Below are 7617 nucleotides of genomic sequence, written 5' to 3'. Positions count from 1 at the left end.
TTTATTATGTTATGGGCATGAGGGTGAGGTCTTTAATCATGCTCAGTGGGTAAGGGCGTGTGAGGGCTGTTTTCACCCGTTGCAACGCACGGGCATGTTTGCTATAATAATAATAAAGTACGGATTGACTCCTCGGATTCACCGTCATAATACGCTTTTTTCCTTGAATCTATGCTTCCCGTTTTTTTGCAGAACATCCATATTTTTCCAAAATCCAAGGTGGTACTAATCTGTACCTACGTAAAAAAACGCTAGGTTTCAATCGGTACGTCGTAGACTTGGGCCTTCTGGCTGTCCGTTGCGAAGCAAGGGTGTTGTGTTATTAAAATGCATGTCAATTTTTTCTCCCGTTGCAACGCACGGGCTTATGTGCTAGTTATTATTAATAATAAAGCACGGATTAAGTCTCCGGGTTCACCATCGCGGCGTTTTTATATTATAAAAAGGTCCTTATGTTTTTCCGTAATTGAACCCGCAGTCCACTTAATAAGTAAAAAAAAGTTTCGCACTGCTGCTTTGGGGCAAGTCGTGTGTCTCTACTCCTAATGGAGCAGTTGGTGAATAGTCCGTGCGGTTTATTTTCGCCATCCCCACCACCGTTTTTCTTCCGTCATCATTCCATCACTGCCAAAAAAAACCTTTGCGAAAAAAACCCTCGAGCCCCGAGCAGATCGATCTCCCCCGCCGCCGGCCGATCCATCCCTACGCCCCCTCTCCCTCTTCTAGCGATGCGGCGCCGCCCCAATCTCCCACGCTGCCGCCGCCTACCGCCTTCCCCTATCTCCCGCTCAGCCACCTCCACCCTTCTCTACATCGCCAGATCCACTTGCAGATCGTCAAGGAAGCGGCTCCCGGGTCTGCACTCGTGCGGCCGTGAAGGAGGGTCTCGAGGTGGCCGCCGCCGAAGATGAAGCCCCTCCCTTGTCCAGAATCGCTTCCTCCACCGTGTTCCATCGAGGAAGCAGGGGCAGCACAGAGAGGGTCCTCACGCAGTCGTGCGGTCGACCACGACGACGCGGCCGTATGATGGGTACCCTCGGACGCTGCTCTCCTGGGCCGGAGGAGTCCAGATCTGGCACCTCACCAAGGTCGCCACCCACGGTCAGTGCACCTGCCTTCTGAATCCCGGCCCGTCCATCTTCTCCCCGCGTTCCAGCGACGGCGAACCCTAGATGCGCCTCTCCTCGTCCCCAAGCTCCCTCCTCTCGATTCTCCGTTGTGCGACTCCGCTCAGTCCGACGTCGTAGCTTCTTCTCCGACTCTGCGGTTGTAGGTAAGCCACCGCCTACCTCTCCTGTGCTTTCTCTTGTGCTCTTTGTGTCCACGCCATGACCATCGTGCCATGCTAGGTTCTACGCTGTCCATGGAAAATTCTATGATTGGGCTTGTGATGATGGGAGGGAGGGAGGGAGGGAGGGAGGGAGGGAGGGAGGAATCTTCCAGCACGTATTTCCTATATGCATGAAGCTTAGTTAGATTTGCTTTTTTTCGAAATCATGGGTCATCCACTGAGTACTATGTTATTCGTTCTTTAGGTGTTTTAATTTTAAAAATCAGCTCTGCACAAGTGCAGCATGGCTGGAAAGTCTGCTGCTTTTACTTGCGTTGAGGACAATCTGACGGACAACTTCAGACCTACTCGCGCCCCATAGTTAGTATATACTCCCTCCGTTCCTAAATATAAGTCTTTCTAGAGATTCCACCAAGTGACTACATATGGAGCAAAATGAGTGAATCTACACTCTAAAATATGTCTACATACATCCGTATGTTGCATTCCATTTGAAATGTCTAAAAAGACTTATATTTAGGAACGGAGGGAGTATAACGGCTGGAGAGAAATTATGCTTTTCTTCATTTGGACTATACGATAGATGCTCCAATTATAAAAAGAAGAATTTTATAAATCAAAGAAAGATATGCTCTCATCAATTGCTCATCTCTGAAGGTTGAAAACAAATGGGCCTGATGAAGCCGTTTTTTTTACTATCTCCTCTAGCAACAACTCCCTGTATAATCCAAAAATGGATTGTTGCTTATTTGTTTTTGCTTATTCACAACATTATTCATTTAACAGGAATACCAGTTGTTTATGAACACAGCCGATGGCAATGTTCGTATGGATTTGAAAGAAAATACTGCTGCCAAGATATATTTTGATCACACCACAATGCATTGTTGTATTTTTTCAAAGTACTGAGCAATGGTTTACATGGATTGCTGAAAATATTATTAATAGAACGCCAAGTCCGTCATAAAAACCAAACCTGGCAGGAAGTTTAACTAAATCTGTTTCAAATACCCAAAGCTCGTTGTTCTCAATTTTAAATTATGCATTGAATGGCTTGTTCGACAATTCATGATTGGGGATATGCCACTATGCCTATGTCTGTATGACTCTATATGCGTGAGGCTTGCTGTATGCATAATGCAATTTTTCCAAGAGTTTAATTCAGGCCGACTGTTAGCTGTGTGAATTCCCTGCCATGATCTTCTTAGATTTTAGTCTCTTGACATGGCATGTATATTGTTTAGTTTTGGGCGTGATATAGTGGGAAAACACATGGTGCGCCGTACTAGACTAATTTTTCTCTTTACATATTTTTCTGACGGTGATGGACACACTCAGATTCTGATGAAGAGGGGCATGTCAGATAGAATGTAGCTGGGAAGTCCAAATGTACTTTTTGACAAGTAATGCTAACATTAGAAATAATTAGAAAGATAATCAAGGACAATGCACAAGAACAAAATACTTAAAAACCTAGATAGGACTCATGGTATACAAAGGTGTCCATATATCTAGGTAAACCAAACCGTATTTTAATCGAAAAGTGAAAGCGTTATTCTTTGGACATTATTCTTCCATCTCCTTAATATTCATGTCTCAGTCCTGTTTTTTCGTAGGGCTTCAGTTGTGCCTCTTCTCACACTGAACCAGTCCATTGGCGGAGTAGTCGAAGAAAGCAACACTGCACTAGCAAAAACAAGAACAAGGCACTCTGCCAGTGTGTGTGCATGATCCAGTAGCATGCGTTTAATAGTAGCCACCCTACTTGTCGTTGTTCAAATGAATGTAAAACATCCTTCACAAGATTCCAGTGCAGGTCAGTTTGTGATGTTAGATGGTAGTTGTGTAATATATATGCTAGACAAGGTTTTGTACTCCTGAGTCTAATGTTTCGTTCCTCACGCCTACAACAACAACAACAACAAAGCCTTTAGTCCCAAACAAGTTGGGGTAGGCTAGAGGTGAAACCCATAAGATCTCGCAACCAACTCATGGCTCTGGCACATGGATAGCAAGCTTCCACGCACCCCTGTCCATAGCTAGCTCTTTGTCGATACTCCAATCCTTCAGGTCTCTCTTAACGGACTCCTCCCATGTCAAAATCGGTCGACCCCGCCCTCTCTTGACATTCTCCGCACGCTTTAGCCGTCCGCTATGCACTGGAGCTTCTGGAGGCCTGCGCTGAATATGCCCAAACCATCTCAAACGATGTTGGACAAGCTTCTCCTCAATTGGTGCTACCCCAACTCTATCTCGTATATCATCATTCCGGACTCGATCCTTCCTCGTGTGGCCACACATCCATCTCAACATACGCATCTCCGCCACACCTAACTGTTGAACATGTCGCCTTTTAATCGGCCAACACTCCGCGCCATACAACATTGCGGGTCGAACCGCCGTCCTGTAGAACTTGCCTTTTAGCTTTTGTGGCACTCTCTTGTCACAGAGAATGCCAGAAGCTTGGCGCCACTTCATCCATCCGGCTTTGATTCGATGGTTCACATCTTCATCAATACCCCCATCCTCCTGCAACATTGACCCCAAATACCGAAAGGTGTCCTTCCGAGGTACCACCTGGCCATCAAGGCTAACCTCCTCCTCCTCACAGCTAGTAGTACTGAAACCGCACATCATGTACTCGGTTTTAGTTCTACTAAGCCTAAACCCTTTCGATTCCAAGGTTTGTCTCCATAACTCTAACTTCCTATTTACCCCCGTCCGACTATCATCAACTAGCACCACATCATCCGCAAAGAGCATACACCATGGGATATCTCCTTGTATACCCCTTGTGACCTCATCCATCACCAATGCAAAAAGATAAGGGCTCAAAGCTGACCCCTGATGCAGTCCTATCTTAATCGGGAAGTCATCGGTGTCGACATCACTTGTTCGAACACTTGTCACAACATTATTGTACATGTCCTTGATGAGGGTAATGTACTTTGCTGGGACTTTGTGTTTCTCCAAGGCCCACCACATGACATTCCGCGGTATCTTATCATAGGCCTTCTCCAAGTCAATGAACACCATATGCAAGTCCTTCTTATGCTCCCTATATCTCTCCATAAGTTGTCGTACCAAGAAAATGGCTTCCATGGTCGACCTCCCAGGCATGAAACCAAACTGATTTTTGGTCACGCTTGTCATTCTTCTTAAGCGGTGCTCAATGACTGAATTCAGGAAAATCAGCCAAGATACACAACAAACATATCAACCGCAGCTAGCTGCTATGCGCACATGTGTGAAAACAAACTTATTAATCCTTTGCCGCAGACAATACTGAAGCACTAACACAAACAAGATCCTTCTGAAGATAGTCTCTGAATGCAAATGATCGTGACTTCTGAATTTGGAGCCATGGCCCATGTGTAGGCAAGGGCAATGACCCCTTTTACTACTTGAGCGGTCCAACAGAGGTACTTCTATTTTTCTGTCCTCAGAAGAAAAAAACAGTGAAAAGAAGATAGAGCTCGTTTAATTTGTTTCTACAAATCTTCAACAACACGTTTATGATCCTGTATTTTTAATTCAGTTGACCTCTTGAATGCAGATTATTGAAGGTTGTTTCTAAAGTTGTGATTGACTCGAACCAAAGGAAAGTTGGAGACTTCTTTAGTGTGAATTGCTTGGATTAAGTGGGAGTGAAGATGTCCTTTCTATCTATATCTGGTTCTATTATTGGCAAATTTGTGCCTTCAAGATTGCTGCTCGTGTTTGTGTTCTCGAGCTGAAAATTTAGATTATTACCCTGTTTGGTCTCCTGAATATAAATCATGATTCTTTGCATCTCAATTGCAGACCAGCAGACCTTTCCGTCCTCATATTCGCCGGATTCGTTTTCTATGATCGAGCGTCCGAGCGGTTGCATCTCGACGGCTGGTGCGCGCTCCATTTCAGTAGTTATACTATAGTCCAGAAGTTTTTTGGGGTTCTACTTTTTTGAGTGATTTTTCCAGTTCCCTTTAATACTGAGTTGGCTTTATACTATGAGCAGTGAGCAAGTCATGTATAAAGCAAAAACAAAAATTGGTCTGCTATCAAATGGTACATTTATTTGAACACAAAGGGCAAGAAAGGTTCAGGGTCTCGTGAAGAGGGCATGTGTTTATATTAGGTGAGATCTGAACTGATTCTGACCAATGTGAAATTAATATTGTTGTTGATGGATCCGCAATTATTTTTATGTGCACAGAAGTGCCGTAGTTGAGAAGCCTGAGAAGAATATATCACTTAGGTACAGATTCGAGCTAGGGTTTTTTCATTTTCTCCTTCCAATCCATTTATCATGGGATAATTTGCCCATAAAAGACATACATGATGGTCGTCGTTGGACAGACTATATTTGTTTACTTCTACCCATAAATTTAAAGTCCTGAACATGTATATTACACATCTCTTGCAGGATATATTAATATTAACCTATGTGTGCGTTCCACTGCATTCATCTATTTAAGTTCCACTGCATTCATTTATTTAAGGCATGATATTGGTAAGCTTGGTTCAAATTGTGCCGCATCTATCTATATAATGCACAATATTTCTAAGCTTGGTTCAGGTTGTTTCTGACAACCACTGGCAATCTGTCCCTATGTCATTCCTCTTATATATACATGAGAACTGTCTACATAGGATCTTGCAAGCAGCACCAAATCTTATATTATGGGACGGAGTGAGTATCTCAAAGAAGAAATATTTTTTTGATGTAGGAATATCTGTAGGCTGATTATGCTTTGATGTATAGATCGCAGTAGCAGGTAAAATATAAGTTCTTAGCCAGTTCAATAGTACTTTGTTGAACAATGCTCAATTGACATTAGGCTAAAACATCGAGAATACCTGAGGGGACAAGGCAAGTGTTGTTTGTAAGGACTCATGTTATGATATTGCAAAATAGATTAGACGGAAAAGTACATAGCATTGCCATGGCATATTTAAAACTTCTAGATCTGCTGTTCATAGGATGGCATCCACAAAATCCTTTCTACCATGTGCGTGTGTTTGTGTTAGAATTGTTTCACACAAATAGACAAATTATTTTCTATGTGTATGCTTCTCCTTTTATCAACTTATGAGAAATTATATTAATGGGGCATGCTTTATTTGCAAGATATAGATGTCTTAACTTGATAAAAGGACTTTATATTGAATGTGTTTGTGCGACTGAAGATGAGGCATGCTTTATTTAAAAAATTATATTGAGTGTGTTTGTGGGACTTGAGATGGAGGATGGCTTGTGCTCTTGCTTGTGCAGTTACCACGGTGCTCCAGCCATGATGTAGAGGTATTGTGGCGGCGGTAATGTGTTCCAACTTGGACGGCGTTGCCCCCATTCTGGTGTGCGGAGCTAGAGATGTGTAGTGCTATGGATGAAAGTCATGTCCAGCTTAGGTCTGTGCTGGTGGCGACGATGCCTGTGGGTGCCGTTCCACTCCTTGGAGGTGTCGTCGAGGTGTGTCGGCATCTTTCCCCTCACATTGGTGTTTGGTGGTTGTCTCCGGGCGAAAGCCTAGGTTCAAGTTAGAGCTGGCGATGGCAATGTTCGTATCGTCGTTTCTCTGTTGGGAGTATCATGTATGGAGACACGACATGCAGGTCCTGTGTTGTGATCCTTTGGTGCTCATTGCTACCCCAGGTTGATCTTCAAGGGCTCTATGTACGCTGCCGCTCATGTGCCCAAGACGATGCCTCCTCGAGTCCGACCAAGTCCTGTCACCTCCTCGCCGACATGTCTTTTAGGCTTACATGAGTGTAGTGCATTGACCATGGAAGTCTTGATGGTGTCTTATCTTCGGAGGCGTCCAGTGTCACTTGAAACACGACTGTCTTTCAGTTTAGGGTAGGCATCTTGTGTTGTGGTTGTAATGTGTGTGGTGACATGTCTTGGGACTGCTAAGGTGTGGAGTTTGTGCTACGCTTGTAGTTTGTAACAAGGGTAGTCTTCTTGTAATCTGCTTCTTCCTTTTATAAAAATATGGTACGCCTATGCGTACTCTCAAAGATAAAGATGTCTTAAGCGAAAGAATTAAATCAAGATGGTTGAAAAAAGTTTTAAAAAGTACCGTGTGACTATTGTTGTTGAACTACTAAAAATATGTATGCCCCGCTGCCACCGACAAGGATTCTCTTGATCGGGCACTACATTTTGTTCATTATTTCGGTGAGAAGGTGATCATAGTTCTTCTATTTTGAGTATCCGTGTTACTTTTTTGAGTGTGTGTCAAAGAAACAAGCATGTCCTGCTAATGAACCATGACAAAGTTTGGTGACTGAGGTTGTAGGAGTAGGAGAATCACCTGAGGGATTGTAAATGACTGAGATAG

The 7617-nt window shown here is 43.6% G+C and overlaps 1 long non-coding RNA gene across 9 annotated transcripts; it reads left to right on the top strand.

Annotated features, from left to right (window-relative positions):
• The first annotated feature begins 650 nt into the window (after window positions 1-650).
• Window positions 651-7300, top strand: LOC119277857. Of its 9 annotated transcripts, none has more exons than XR_005137357.1 (6): window positions 651-1273; window positions 2908-3107; window positions 4571-4713; window positions 4848-5176; window positions 5292-5411; window positions 6549-7300. It is a non-coding gene; the product is annotated as an uncharacterized LOC119277857 (long non-coding RNA). The 9 variants fall into 9 exon arrangements; XR_005137354.1 differs by adding an exon at window positions 6004-6051 and having other exon boundaries at window positions 4848-5411; XR_005137351.1 differs by having other exon boundaries at window positions 5292-7300.
• Window positions 7301-7617: the final 317 nt, after the last annotated feature.

This window comes from Triticum dicoccoides, chromosome 3B (genome assembly GCF_002162155.2).
Source record: "Triticum dicoccoides isolate Atlit2015 ecotype Zavitan chromosome 3B, WEW_v2.0, whole genome shotgun sequence".
Classification (NCBI taxonomy): Eukaryota; Viridiplantae; Streptophyta; class Magnoliopsida; order Poales; family Poaceae; genus Triticum; species Triticum dicoccoides.
Note: the sequence above shows the minus strand (reverse complement) of the source record. Positions and strands in the feature narration are given on the sequence as shown.